The sequence below is a fragment of the Microtus pennsylvanicus genome, chromosome 21 (assembly GCF_037038515.1).
Source record: "Microtus pennsylvanicus isolate mMicPen1 chromosome 21, mMicPen1.hap1, whole genome shotgun sequence".
Classification (NCBI taxonomy): Eukaryota; Metazoa; Chordata; class Mammalia; order Rodentia; family Cricetidae; genus Microtus; species Microtus pennsylvanicus.
In genome coordinates this window covers 9,901,463-9,917,158 of record NC_134599.1, presented here as the reverse complement: position 1 = coordinate 9,917,158, position 15,696 = coordinate 9,901,463, and the positions used below count along the sequence as shown (strand labels likewise).

The 15,696-nt window shown below is 40.2% G+C and overlaps 1 protein-coding gene across 1 annotated transcript in view; it reads left to right on the top strand.

Annotated features, from left to right (window-relative positions):
• The window catches only part of Skap2 (src kinase associated phosphoprotein 2), a 149,519-nt gene that overhangs the window by 96,990 nt on the left and 36,833 nt on the right, over positions 1-15,696 (top strand). The gene's annotated exons all lie outside the window — the stretch shown is intronic.

Here is a 15,696-nt window from a genome sequence, read left to right as displayed (position 1 = left end):
GATACAGGGTCTATTTTTCTCTGACTAGGCAATGTAGTACCATAATATCAATCCCAAAAATTGATTTTTAAAATGCTTAACCTGTTCCAAATTAATGTCCAAATATCATTTTCATCACAGTCAGTAAAGTGTAAGACTTAAAGTAAAAACTTTTAAATGCTGACTGTATTATTTATTAGTTCAATGATATTATGATGATTTCTTCATCTATAAAATGGGCATACTATTACTGGGAGAATCAACTGAGGTAATTCAGCCCAGTGCTTCCCTTGTCCAAGTCTACAATAAACATAACATCATTATTTTTTCATTGTGTACCTAATGAATTCTTGTAAATGCTTCTGTGATGTTCTGTCCAAATAATAGTAATAATCATAGCTACTATAAAAAGTACACATGATCTATGAATTATATCGTACGTTTCTGCAGGAAGATGCTGAGCACAAAAGTATATTTGGTGGGAACAGTGACCTGTGAGCTCGAGTTGTGTGTCTAGAGCCTCACTTCCTGGTTTATCCCAAGAAGTGGTGGCTGCTACAGCATCACTTACCCTCAGGTAGAGAGCATCTTTGGCTGTTTGATTTTAGTCTCTGTATCATTGATACAGTTACTTCAGACTTTAAAAAGGACTTGCAACAGGACTGAGAACGTGTACTGTTGTAAAACCAAAGCATGGAGCCTTTAAACATGGTTTTCCTGTCATCCACGTTTCTGCCCTTTAAGACTTTACAGTCAATGTATTGTGTTACAGTTGCTGCGTTAACTGCTAAGTTCTGGGTTTCTTCAACTGCTCTATTCTTTCCCCAACACCAAAGGAAAAACTTGACTGAGAACTAAGATCAAATATTCAATTGTATCTATAGCAAAGGCTTAAGGAAGATCTCCTGTTAGTAGCTTGAGACTTTAGAAATATGAGACATCTTATGTTTCCCTCACTACAGATGTTCTTCCTCATCCTCTCCCCTCCCCCACATACATATATTTTTTTGGCCCAAAGCCAAATAATCGGTTATTCTTTAAGTAGTGTTACTTCTTGCCGTAGTGCTGGGAGAAATTTAAGCTGCTATGAGGTTTCTTTGCCTCTGCCTGGGATTCCCCAGTCGCTGCACAGAGTGATTGAGCTTGATAGAGCCTTCAGCTGTGCCCCGGGAGAGGCGCTGCTGTGAGCAGCTGCGGAATGTCTCCTGCGGCCTTCTTCCCACGTCTGCACAGTTCAGCAGGTTTGTCAAGCTGAAGCCCGCGGCTACAGAGGGGATTTTTCTCAAAGCAGGCCCTAAAGTTCCGAGAGTTAGGAGTTTTGTTCATTGAAAGATTTGAAACTGGGACTCCTGTCTCGGAGTTAGGATTCAAGCTGGTTCTCGCTCTTCTGTGAAATCCGAGTGTCTCAAGGTGCTTGTTATGAGGAGCGTGGAGCACAGCCTCAGCCTGCTGGTCTCTGTCTAGTTCAGTACGGGCAGCGTTTGCCTATGAAGTCAGATTGGTCATGCTCCTAGAATTAAATAATAATACAATTTCCACACAGTTTTCTGTCAGTTACAGATTGTTGAAAACGAGCCGTGTTAGCGGAAAGGTGAAGCCCACAGATCTGTGTGAAGAAAAAGTCTAAGCACTGACATGCCGCTTTAAACTGAAAAGCTCTGCTCTGAGAAGGCGGGACCTTCTCTAGTCAGTGTGTTTTAATGTGAAATAAATGTTCACTGTGTAAGTCTCAGCAGTAATAAGAAAGCATTGCTTAAAAATTATGTTGTAGACTATTTCCTGAAGATGTTTATAATTCTGAGAGACTGTAAATGGTTTCACAGGATTTTTTTTCACTTAGAATATTCCAACTTTATTGCAGTACTTTCTCTTTAATTTTTTGTTCATTAATTTTTTAACTAACTTCATAAAAGAACAAGAATAAATGTCTAGATTTCTTTCTATTTAAGGGTTTATACAGATGTGTGGAAGAGTTGAGGAAAAGTTTTTGGCTTTTCTTCAAGTACCCCAATGTTGCCATCTTTTTTTTTCTGTTTTATTACTACTTATTAGCATAGACTACTAAGTTAGATTTATGTACATTGTGATGTTATATAACAACTGGTATGTTGGCCAAAGTGTGTTGAAACGATTGGTGACATAGTGATGCGTTCATCTGGCAGAGTTTCAGAACGTATGGTCAGTTTATTATCGGAACTGCCGCAGAACGCTTTTGTCGCACTGTGAATCTCGGAGGCAAGGAACAATACTTGGGAAATAGTTTCAGAAACCAACCTAGCTTGCTCCTCCTCATCTTAGTGAGTTGTCTGACCTTTTCCCTTTAGTGGCAGGAAATTGTATATTAACAACAACATGCTTTCTCTAGGCATCGATTGAATAGAATCAGCTGGGTGACTAGAATGGTAACTCCTGTTAGCCTATTAAATGTGCCACTTTCTGGGGAATTGCACTGGAAATGTCTTCTGGCAAGTGGACTAGAAGAGAGAGGGCAGCAGAAAGCAGGAAGATAAATTTCTATTCCATTAACCTGTTTTTTTCTGTGTGTATGTGAATTCATTTTTTTTTTTCTGTAATGACAGATTGAACGATTTGGAGCCAGCAAAGGGTGTTTTTATCCTTTGGTCATTCAATTACACTTTAAATTTATTCAGTCCAACTATCTGCATCTAAAATGGAATATAAAATAAAATGCAGCTATAAATTTTTCAATGAAACTATTATGTATACATAAAAAAGAACAGTGTTTGAGTACTTAAATTTGAAGTAGTTTCCAGCAAGTGAGCACAAATGCAAATTTAATCAATAAATAGTTGTAAGCCCCCCAATACATTTTAACTTTATTTCCCTTTCATTACTCATATCACCAAGTTAATACCAAGGTTATAGGGACCTTGCAGTCTCCAGCACTAACACTGTTATAAGTGACTATTCCTGACTTCAGTTTTTTTCATTCTTTCTTTGGAAGCAATAGAAAGATGTCAGTTAACAGTCACAGATCCATAGTGGATTTAACATCTTAGTATTATTGTTACTGCAGTAGGCCTGCTACTATTCTTAGTTTTTAGTTTGTTTGGGATTTTTGTTTTATTCTGGTTTTTTTTTCTTCAAGACAGGCTTTCTCAGTGTAGCCCTGCCTGTGCTGGAACTCACTCTGTAGACCAGGCTGGTCTCAAACTCAGAGATCCGCCTGCCTCTGCCTCTGAGTGCTGGGATAAAGGTATACGCCACCACCACCTGGTGTATTCTTATTTTTTGAAAAAGCTACTGAAGTTTAGTATATGGCGATACTGTCTCTTAGTATATAGGATGATAGATAAAATGTTTTCCCAAGTAGATAACTAGAGTTAAATTTCTAGATGGCTTCAGCCTCATAGTCTGCTGAGATTATCTGAAGTTATAAAAAAAAAACAAGGAAAAATTCATAAATCCTGATCACTGTGTGTACGTGTGCTTTATTTATCTACCCACACATGCATGTATATTTATATGCACACATATATACAGACAGACACATAATATTTTTTTTATTTTGCTGAGAGTTGAACCCAAAGCTCTGTGCGTGTTAGCAAGGGCTCTACCATTGAGATAGACCTTATTTGTTTGTGTTTTTATTTTTGGTGACTGCAGATGTATTTTTGATATTTCTATTGTTTATTTTATAATAGTGATAAGAAGCTTTGGAATACAATTTTGCTTGTCATAGGTTTTTCTGCGTTGCTTTTGGCATAGCAAAGAAATTTCTTCATAAAAATACATATTAACTCAAGTACATATATAATAATACATATAAACTCAGGTATTTATGCAAACCACATAAATAACTCATTTCTGTGAGTTAAAAATATGTCACCTGACAACCACCAAGTGAGACTTTTGCTCCCAGGTACGTTTGGTGGCACTGTATATGTGTGTGTCTCTTTCCATCTGTCCCTCTGTGTGTCCATGCAGAGATGTTGCTAAACATCTATAGCACACAAACAGGCTCTATAACAAATAATTATGTGGCCTAAAATGTCAGTAATACTGACGGTGTGAAACCTTGGCCACAGGGATGTACTAGGTGGCCTTTGTTTTATCTCCATCGGCCTTTATTTCTTGAGCTATGGTTTCTGTGTAAGAGTTTATTCATGTTGATGGGCACAGCATAGATCTTCTTAAGTATATAAAACAAGAGTTACACATGACATTCCTAGGTATTCATGGGTTTGCTCAGTTTTTCTTTCACTATTTTGTTCTGGGACAGTATTGAAATTCTGTTTTAGGGAAATGAGGAAGACCAAGAGAAATAAAGTTACTAACACTATAGGAAACATTTTCTCTCTTCCCTGAAGCTACTGTCTAGGGAGGAAGAGACTTTTTTAGGTGGACCTTTGTTCTGTTCTGTTTTGATAGGGCTGTTGACCTTACTGTGAAGGGAGAAACCATACCTGTATGTTGGGGATTGCCCTTCTCCAGAGCAGGCAGGCATCCTGGAGATTCAGGCTAACCTGAGTGGGACAGGTGGAGGAGGAGTGCTCTTTATGGGACTGTTCTCTAAGAAGATAGCTAGCAGAGTGAGCTGGTCTCTGTCACTGGAAATGGACAGGGAACTGTGGGACAGCCACACTGGTACCTGCTGCTCTCTGTTCAGTCCCTGTGTGTTATTGCTGGGTCTTAGTTTGTAAACCTTCATTTGTAACTAGAAGTAACTGGATAACGCTGATGTGCCTAACAGAGTAGAAGCTGTGCCTCCCCTGGTACTTAAATAACTCATGCGAAATTTTATCCCTTTCCCTGTTTTGCCCACTTAAAAACACACAGTTACATTTTAAAAAATACACATGTGATCTTTTGCTGTTGTTGTTAACTGAGAAACTGTCCTTTTATTTCTTTCCTTTGGATTTATTTTTACTTCCTACTTGCTTCTCTCTCATTTTTTATTGTCCTCAATCTCTTTCCTTCTTTCAATTTCTATCTTTCTTCCCCGCTCTCATTACCTTTATTTTAGTTCATTAATTCTCCTGTGTACTTATTATAGACCAAGCATTATACCTATCTTTCCATACATATATAGGTCTTGAAGGGTTCAGCTACCTTGCCTTTTGGTCCAACCACTGACTTACATACAACTTTTAATTAACTGTGTTTTGTCTCATTTATATCTAAGATACTCACACATCACGAGTTACATAGAAATCCTGTCCAAGCCAGCTCGTGTCTCTATCATGACGCTTCTTTTCAAGGCAGCCTCCTCTTCACTCGTCCTTCCAGCCACTGTCGCCTTTTAGCCCTCGTGCCCCGCCTCATACATCCAGAATGCCTTCTACTCTGTGAATAGCGGATTGTTATGATCTAGAAAAGGGACTTTGGAGAGAAAGGCGCATCACTTTGAGTTCCAGCTTTGCCCCTAAGTATGTGAACGCACAGGCAAGATGGAGAATGCAGAGACAACAGTAAACACAGGAGCAGGAAGTTGGTTCTTTTTAAATAAGCCTTTCCCCCCAGTTTACAAAAGAAGTAAAATTAGCAAACAGTTAAGAAGTTAGTTGGGGTAAGTTGGGGCTATGGATTATTGAAAGCATTCAATAAAGGGAAAATACAAAGTAACTATAAAGAAATGTTAAGCCAAAAATAAGAAAGAAGAAAGAAGCAAAGAGAGACGATGATAAAAATAAGATTATAAAAATAGTCATAAAGGTAACTTTATCACTTAAAGAAGAGATCACATTGGATTTTTTTAGTTGAGTGGAATCATTAGAGGATATACACCTGAAACAAAGCTACACAGAGAATTCCAAAGTAAGGAAATGAAACAAGGACTCCAGACAGCAGCTCCTCCCAAGTAAAGCTCCTGTGCTGATATAATATCAGCCAATGTAGAACTTAAGATGTAAATCCAGAAAGGACCACAGTAGAATATATCAGTGATAATAACAGAGAAAGCTTTATCTAACCACATTCACTTTAAATCAGTAATAATGTAAAACTTAGATGTTTAACATTTCTCCAGCCAGAGGGATGCTTTTAACATACCATTTTTAGAAAATGGCTTCATAAAGAGGCAGAAATTTAGTAACAAGAGGGGAAATTTGAACCACAAAATTAGTGAACTTATATCACTATATCTAAGAAGACATGAGAGAGCTCAGCGAATGATAACAAATCTATATTATTTGAATACACATAGTCACTGATTACCTATTAACTCAAATTTTAAGTCTCAGCAAATTCCAGTGCATAATACATAGACTACATTCTTTACAGGGGGCTGGGAATGGAGCTCAGGGGCTGAGCATTTGCCTAGCAAGGTTCTGCATTCTGTCTCTAAACTACATGTAATAATAATGATGATAATGAAGAATGAAGTTTTATTATCCAGTATTTATATCAAGGTACTTAAGAGTTCCTATGTTTTGAGATTGGAAAATGAATTTCTGAATAGTTCCAAGTTAAGAAATCTTAATGAGAATATGTGGTTCTGAAAGAGTGAAAACAGCCCAGGTGAAAACGTTGGGCATTCTGCTTTAAGTCAAGTGAGAGGGGTGTGGTGATGAACGGGGAAGCAGAAGAACTGGTCACCTCCCAGCTGGAGATGAGAGCAATCCAGAGTAAGTCAAGCACACCTTGACTTAAAGACAGAAGGACTAGAACTTTGACAGGAACGAAGGGCCCTACAAAAGGGATCCATTTTTTAAAGAGTCTAATAGGATCACTAGAAATTATTGATTGTTAAGTTTACTTAGCCTCTAAATTATAAATTCTCAGGCACACATATTTATATTGCTAAAGGAGCCAATAGCATGCATATTAAAAATTCGGAATCAGAAAGTAAGCAAAGCTCTGCCACGCTAATCAAACAAAAATGCTGACGTTTATAAAGCAGAAAGAAAAATGGTGCTAATGGGGCTGACCCGGTAGGATTTTTTTCTGTGAACCTTATATAAAGAATTCTAACACTGTGCCAGGGGGTCAGCTATTCACACTTCAGGGTCTGTGTCTGCACAAACACTGTGCCCAGGGGTCGCGTAGTCACACTGCTGGGTGTGTCTGCACAAACACTGTGCCCGGGGATCAGGTAGTCACACTGCAGGGTCTGTGTTTGCACAAACACTGTGCCCGGGGGTCGGGTGGTCACACTGCAGGGTCTGTGTTTGCACATGGCCCAGCACCTTAGAAACCTCACCAGCTAAAGGTGCAACTTCCACCTACCTTCATACCAAGCTTTTAAGCCGGATTCTTCATATTTCAGATAAGATTTTCCTCCTGTGGAAAATATAAACATATCATGGGAGGCTTTGGCTCTTGATTCTCCACGTTTCAGAAGATGAAATATGATGAACTTTCTGGTTGCTACACAAAAGCCTCTTGCTTCTTTTGGTCTCAGAAACACACACATACACACTCATGTGTGCACAGCTTCACAAACACATTTGTCTGTGGAGACATTCTGCAGCAGGAGAGTATCAGGCTTCACCATTTTTTGCAGATAGGTCAGCTGGGAATATCGGCTTCCTAAGAGAATCTCGGCTGCTTACTTTTAAGCTGTGATTAATAAGAACGGACAAGTTAACAAAGTGTCAGTGATAAATATAAGCACTCCTCGTTTCTGGCCTCAGCAGAGCTTTCATCAGAGTGGGAGAAAATCCAAGCTAACTTAATTAAGCCTCAGTGAGGCTTTACCTTGATTTCTTCAAAGAAAACATTCGTTTATAGATGTGGTCCTTGTTTTCAGAACTTCATTAGAGGGCTTACAGAGAAACAACTTTCTATCACTTCATATCTCCTGCCCCCTTTGTTGGTCAGAAGGTTTTCCCACAGAACAAGGCTACTTGGTGACTGAGGTGAGGGGCATTTTTGAGCTCTTTTTGGGGTTGGATCTCAGATCTTTTTGTCTTGCCCTTTTTCCACATCCCTGGTTCCCCTGTTCATGGGCTAGGCCCTCTGCTTCCTGTTTGGCATGCACATGCTTGCGAGAGCTCACTTTGGTCCCTGTCTTCTTGCCTTTTTACCTGTTCTTTAGTTCCTGAAATTGATTTTCTGTCCTTACCCATAGCAAAAATGGCATCTTCAAAGTCATTGCAAAGTCACTGGTCTTCTCCCAGGCATCAGTCTTGGACCTCACATCCAGTGCCAGAAGTATGATGTTCCTGGTATCCCTTTGGTCTTTTCTGTTGGCTTCTCCATTTTGTGTTCTGTTACATATAATATTTATGAAAAGTGTATTGATTAACTTTGAAACTTTTACCTGACAGGAGAACCAAAGGGAGGAGGATGTATGCTGGCTCTATTAGAGGTGCATCCCCTTATGGTGGGGAAGGCATGGTGGCAGAGGTGGCTTGGGTCATGGCAGCAGTAGCTTGTAGTAGAGTTCACTCAGTGGCTACAAACGGGAGGCAGAGAGCTCAGGCTGAAACTAGACTCATATGTTACCTTCAGCACCCCATTCTTCAGCATACCCTCCCCCAACGATCCATTTTTACTAGCTAGGTCTCATATCCCAAGGTATCACATTCTCACCACAGCACCACGAGCTGGAGACTAGTCTTCAAATTAGGGAGCCTGCAGGGACATCTTAGACCCTAAATGTAACCATGAGCATTTCAGCACTCCAGTGAACACCATTGCTCAGTGATTGCTTATTTTAAATCATTTCTTTTCTGGAAGTACTTCTATTTCTTTAGAAGTGATTTGTAAGTAGAGACTGCTTGTTTGTTTCCCGGCCACCCTGACCCAAATAATAACAAAGAAATACTAATTACAACACTGCTTGGCCAATGACTCAGGCATATTTTTAGCTACATCTTGAATTAACCAATTTCTCTTAATTTGTGTGTATTGCCACAAGGCCATGGTGTTACCTCATTTTCTACATGTCTTGTTTCCTCAGTGGTTGGTCTTTCTCCTTTGGCAACTACATGGCATCTCCCTAACTCCACCTACTCTCCCTATATATCTCTTCCAGCCTAGCTATATTCTGCCCTGTCACAGGCCAAAGCAGCTTCTTTATTAACCATTGGTAATAAACATATTTACAACATACAGAGGGGACTCTCACATCATCTCCCCTTGTCTGTCTAAATAAAAAAGAAAAGTTTTAACTTTAACATAGTAAAATTACATATAACAAAACAGATATCAAACAAGAATTACAGTTACAATATTTAGTCCATTTACATGTGACAAATTAAGAAAATACTTTATCATCTATCCTATCTTTGTCAGTCTAAAGTTTTATATCTAATTCATCTTTTATCATAACTAAAGAAAACTATAATTATAGCTGTCTAGTCTTCAGCCCCATCAAAGACCCCAGAAGGATATAATATTACCTAAGTAAACAAGAAATGCATTGTAAGCAACTTCAAACACTCTAGAATTAACAGAGTCATCCAAAGTTCTTCTGTAATGTTGGGGCATCCATCTTCAGCCTACAGGCCCCATAGTCTCTGGCAGACTTTGTCCTGCAGAATGTCTGACAGACTCTTTCATGAATCAGGAAACCTGTTGGATTGTCTCATTTTGGCAAGTTCAACAGTCATTTTTCTATGGGCCCTGCATGTCCAGTTTATACAGCATACCATCAAGCAGTCCAGGCAAGAACAGTTTCTTGCTCAAATGGCTAGCCTTGTCACATTGAAGGCAAATTTCATAACAGGTTTCTTCAATGTCCATTAACCTCTCTGAAGTAATTGGTGCTGCCAGAAGCAGACATGTCTCACTGTTAAGAAACATCTAAGTTCTTAAAACATTTTATATGCCATATTTTGTAGGTCTTTGACGTGTTGGAGATTATCTAACTGAAATATATCATTGTATATATAGAAAACCTAACTAACATGACTCCAAGTTTGACTATTATAAATATTTATCTGTAATTTTTAACTATACATTATATTTTTTAATGAGCTGTATAAATATAATACCTTAAATAAGAGTAGAAATATAATATAACAAAATTAACCTTAAATTTGTATCAATACAAACACTGTGACTCATTCAGAGGTTTATTTTTGTCTTAATCTGTCTTTATTATGTATCTGTAATCATTTTCTGACCAGGAGCACCTTTTTTTACACCTTTTCATTTTACCTTCTTTTCATGCATTCTGTTGCTATGTGGCTCTATCATTCTACATGTATTTATTGAAAGCCCACTGAGTGCCAGATTCTCATGTGAGTACAGGACATTTAGGCATAGAAATGATGGACTTACTTTTTATTAAGATAGCAATATGCTGGGCAGTGATGGCTCCCGCCTTTAATCCCTGCACTCAGGAGGCAGAGGCAGTGGATATCTGAGTTCGAGACCAGCCTGGTCTACAAAGCAAGTTCTAGGACTGCCAGGACTACACAGAGAAATCTTGTCTTCAAAAAAGCAAAACAAAAAAGATAATTATAGATCTGGGCATTTAGTACTTGCAGTCTCAGTACTCTGCAAGCTAACTAAGGCAGGAGGATAGTGGATTCTAGGCCATCCTGGCCTACAAAAAGACTTCCTGTGTCAAAACTCATTACAGATTATAATAAGAATGCCAAGAAGAAATAACTATTTTGTTCTATACCCAAGGAGAAGATGGCATTTAAATGGAAACCTCTTAGGTAAAACTGGAAAATAGAGAAAGCCCATGTTCTTCCCTGCATAGCGAGCACCAAGCATGGGGGCTCTGGGTCTGAGGTACTGTGCAATTGGGAACCAGAGGGTAGGACCTCAGGGAGCCATGCAGGGAGACTGGGGACAAGAACCAGCTCAGGTAGACCTTTGCAGGACAGTCACAGCTCCTATGCCTAAGTGACATTTGAAAGACTTGCTAATGTGAGGCTCACGTATACAATGAGGTCGCCCAGTCCATCAGATGTGCACCGTGATGCTACTAATGAGGTGAACTCTGGGGACTTGGAGAGCTTTTCTTCCTTTACACATTCTCTGGGCAGCTCAGTCCCACCCCAGCCTCACCTCCCACCCCAATAAGATTTCTGTTAACAGGACCTTTAGTCACTCAAGTTTAACCAAGTGTAAAGTACCTCAAACTCATCCTTACTCTTTCCTTGGTCATCATGTCTCCCCATCAGTTCACCTGCCAATTACCACAGCTTCTTCCTCTGCATCCTCGTCCATCCTGCTGTCCATATACTCAGGCTCTCATGATTTCTCTCCTGGATCAGCCTGAGGGCTCCTGAGTGCTCTCCCATCAACCTGAGAAGCCATTCTGTGTACTGGTAACATATGGACTCTAAAATATAGTCACATTAATCTGGTGATCAGTAACCTTTTTTAGTTCCGCAATGCCAAGTATTTACCAAATTGGAACTCGCTGGCCATGCCCTGAGCCCTTTCCATAGTCCAGCTTCAGTTTGTCATTCCTCCCTTTTCCACGCTGCCCAAAGTAAACTCTCCACTATCTTCTGTGATGCTCTGTGCTTCATCTTGTTGCCGTGAACTAAATCACTGTGCTGCAGTAATGAACTGATTCATGGATGGAACGCCAGTGAAACAGCAAAGATACAACTTTGGTTGATTTGGCTTTTGATTTTTCCACCCACACTACACATGATCTCTATTTTATAATATATATTATATTAGATATGGAGTAGACTCTGAGGTTATAGATTAATAACCTAGATTGTCATGTACACCATAGTTGATTATAAACACAAATTTAAGAAATCTAACTACTTAAGTGAAAACTCATCATTCTTTCCAGTTTCAAAGTCTAATGTCGATACACCTTTCGATATTTTCTCCGTCCACACCTGATTCAAGTCTTTACATTCACTGCATCAGAAACAATGAAAACTGTTCTTTAGGTTCTGTATACTTATCATGCCATTCTGTTTTAATAGCATAAAAATAGCAGTTTTCTCTAACCCACGTGGGTAGAGGTTTGTAGTCAGTCATTCCATTATGAATAACTTAGATAATGTTAAAATTCTGTATATGTTTGGGCCACGTTCCAGTGTTTCCATAAGTACAGGATAGCACAGTACCGCACACTGACATATAATGATAAGTGCAGTATGATCATACCCACCGGCATTCTGGGTGTATCCAGGACATCTGACCTAAGCACGGAGATAGTGCACACAACCTTCACTCCCTTGGAGATCACTTCACGGGGAAAGCACTTTCAAGAGAAAGGGAATTTGGATATTTCTTACGTGATATATTTCTGCTCCTCTCAAATGTGAAGAAGGGCTGTCTGCCTACCGTAGGTTAGAGCACACATCCCTCCCTTAGCCCTCAAGGGTCTTCTGCAGTCTGACTGAAGTCTCATAGTCTCGCTAGTCTCTGGGGATGCAGTGCTTCTCCGGTTCCAACCAGCTGAGTTAGTGTCGTCCCTCAGGCACCCCATCCTTTCCCAGGTTAGGTTTGCTCACCTCCCATCTGCATGGCAGGATGGTCGCTTTTTCTTTGCTGTGTTCACTTTATCTAGGCCAGGTCAAACCGCACCCACACAGAAAGCCTCTTCTGTCCGTCCAGCTTGTGCTGGCCCTACTTCTCCAGACTTCCACAGCACCCTCACTTCAGAATGAATCACACACCACTGGGTAACTTTTTTTCTGCTGTTGTGTAAATCTTGTGATTTTACTTTTCATACAGCTATTTGGCAAACATAAAAATGGATGTTTTAAGTGCCCCAGGGCAAGAAGCAAGCCTTGTGTTTCTTAACACGTCCCTTAGATATTATCTTCTTCCTTAGAATTCCAGAAACTGTATCTTCAGCAATACCAAGCCTCTAGTTAGTGGACTCATTAGTTAAAGAGAAACCAAGAAGGTATCTTTAAGAAAATTCTTGCCCAGATAGCATCAGTTATCACAGAAGCCTAAAAGAATGATCGCCACATTGTATGCTGTCAATATTGAAACCTTCCTGATTGCCCAAAGCTTCATTGAACTTTAACATTGCCATCCCAAGGAGCACAGTCTCACGTGGATTTATGTAATAAAACACACGGAGTGACGCAAAGCTCTCGTTTCACCAGTCCTTTGCACCGTTAAAGATAGGTCATCTACTCTTAGCAGCAGGACCGACTGGGATTACCAGCCCCTTTGGGGTACCAGTCATCTCAAATGAGGCATTCCCCAGGAAATGACATTCCGTTCTGTGCCCACTCACTCATTAAAGGCAATAGGAAAAAAAACAAAGTTTTTTTCTTTCTACTTTTCTCATTTCATATTTTACTTTTCCAGCTTTCCCTTGCTCACTGACTAGAACAGATAACCTTTTCCAAATGCCTTTAAGTGAATGCTAAAGCTGTCACGAAAGAGTAAGTAAACAACTGGGCTCAAGTCTTACGTATCTCTGCATGCATCGGGTTGCTTTCATTTATGCCTATGTTTTACGTGATATAGGAATAGGAAATTATTTATTTATTTATAAATATTTATTTATAGATTTTTTTTTTGTTTTGTTTTTCAAGACAAGGTTTCTCTGTGAAGTCCTGGCTGCCCTGGAACTCACTCTGTCAACCGGGCTGGCCTCAAACTTAGAGATCTATCTGCTTCTGCCCACAGTGCTGGGATTAAAGGCAGGAACCCCCTCCAACCCCCGTCTTTATTTATGGATGTTAATCACCTTGACATACCTAGTCAGGATGTTTCCAGGAAGGTCTGAGTGAACTGTAAGACAATTTCAGAGAGAAGGATGATGGAGCCAGGCACCAGCTTATCTGGTGGCTGAGAGGATGCAATAGGCAATGTGGGAACCGGCACGGGATTCGTGGGCTGTGAAAGGAAGTGAGCTTAATGGAAGGGAAGCGTGAGGTGGAGACTGGAAAGGGACTGAAGCAGGCCATGGCTGTTCCCAGGACTTCCTCCTCTTAGTTCTCCATGAATGCCCAGGAGAAGCGCCGCCTAAGTATCTCTCCAGTCACTAGTAACCACCCTTCACTAGCACCCAAGCCTCTGTGTGACTCTCATATCTCAGCTCGTAAACAGGAAACGCCATTTGCATGCTGGTTACATCAGATTCCCAGATGGTAGCTTTCAAACTCAGTTAAGGTCCTGTGCTCGACACATCTTCTCATGACAATTTTTCATCAAGTAGGCACTGTGCTAGTGTATAATATTGACAGTGTTAGTGAGATGTGTTAACCAAGAATGAATGTAACAAAAGACCAAGGAGAAACTGATAAGGAGCAAAGTTCCAATCCAAGCCTGTGGTCACAGATGAGGTATCTAAAGGGGTCTGTCTGAACGCCCATGTGGCTGTAAATACCACCGTTAGAGCTTGAAGATGAAAGTGTGAGAAGGTACAGGGGCTTAACCAGGTGACGGTGGCGCACGCCTTTAATCCCAGCACTCCGAAGGCAGAGACAGTCGGATCTCTGTGAGTTGGAGGCCAGCCTCGTCCACAGAGCGAGTTCCAGGACAGGCTCCAAAGCTACAGAGAGACCCGGTCTCAAAAACCAGAAAAGAAAAAAAAAGGTACAGGGGCTTTAATAAAACAAAGATGCCTTAAGCACACTGAGACATAGGCAGCTAGTGTTGTCTCTGGAGGATGCCAGATCATTACATATTCATTGTTAGAACCAAAGTGGGGTGTCTATTCATGGAAGCTTTCAAGAAAGGGTTTATAAATAGGAGTATCTGAAAAATACTATCAAATAGCCTTAACATTTATAGCTACTTTTGGTTTTGCTTCCCTTAAAGAAAAAAAGAGACTTTCCAAAGGACAAAGGACATGATGAAAGAAACTCCATTGCTTGAGACATTAAAAAGAGATGGCCCAAAGTCCCAGAAGATATTCGCGTGGGATCCATCCTTCCTAGGGGAAGGCAAAGGGGCCAAGCTAATAATCTTGTGTGGTTTGCATCTCTAGCTTGGCAAAGGTCTTGAACATGAAGATTTACATTCGCTGGCCTTCTCCCTAATTCCTGTGTTTAAGCATTCTGGGTTAACTTTTAGTAGAGCTGGCCACACAGGGATTGCATGTTTACTTGGCTGCTCCTCTTCGTCCATGTACTGTGGCTTGCCAGGTTTTTATACTCCTCTGGGAGGTCTGTGTACCGTGGTTCTGGAGGCTTTCCTCCACGATTCTGCTTTTGCTACTACCAGAGCCTCAAGGGTTTCACAATGGTGTCAAGTTTCTTGGCTTGGAAACACCGCACTTGAGGTTGTAGAAGTTTGGATCATATATTGTACAATCTTGAGGTTTTTGACTCCTCAGGAAGCCCAACACTTTCCAGAGATCTGGAAGGCAAAAGGCTTCCCGGTAGCTTTCTTGGAGTGATGCAGGTCTCACTTGAAGCTCTGTTCATATCATGCCCTAAGTTTTGTCTCAGATATTTAAACCGCAGCCTCTGACCACCAGGCACAAGTCAATCTGTCCTTTTAGACAAGCAGAGGAAGACAGGTTTGTTTCAGTTTGGCCATTGACCATATTGTTGCTAAAGGTTACATTCTTCTCCATGAGTAATTGATTGATTACTGCAAAGACCCTGCTGTAGAGATTTTATTATAAATAAATGTGATTTATAAACTTTAATTCAAGTTAGGTATGCAGAATTTTGCATGCTTACTATAGGAAAGGCTCCATGCTAGATACATCGTTTTTGAGCACCAATGATCTTTATGTTTTTAATAATTTATGTTGACAAAAAGAAATCCTTGTTGGATTTGTGATAGAAGAGATCTCGATAGGTCTGTTGGCTTTATGAAGTAAGTTAATTAAAGTGGCTTCTTGATACAGTTTAGAGCACAAATGATGTTTTTGAAAAAAAAAACAGGGGTGGTAGTGGC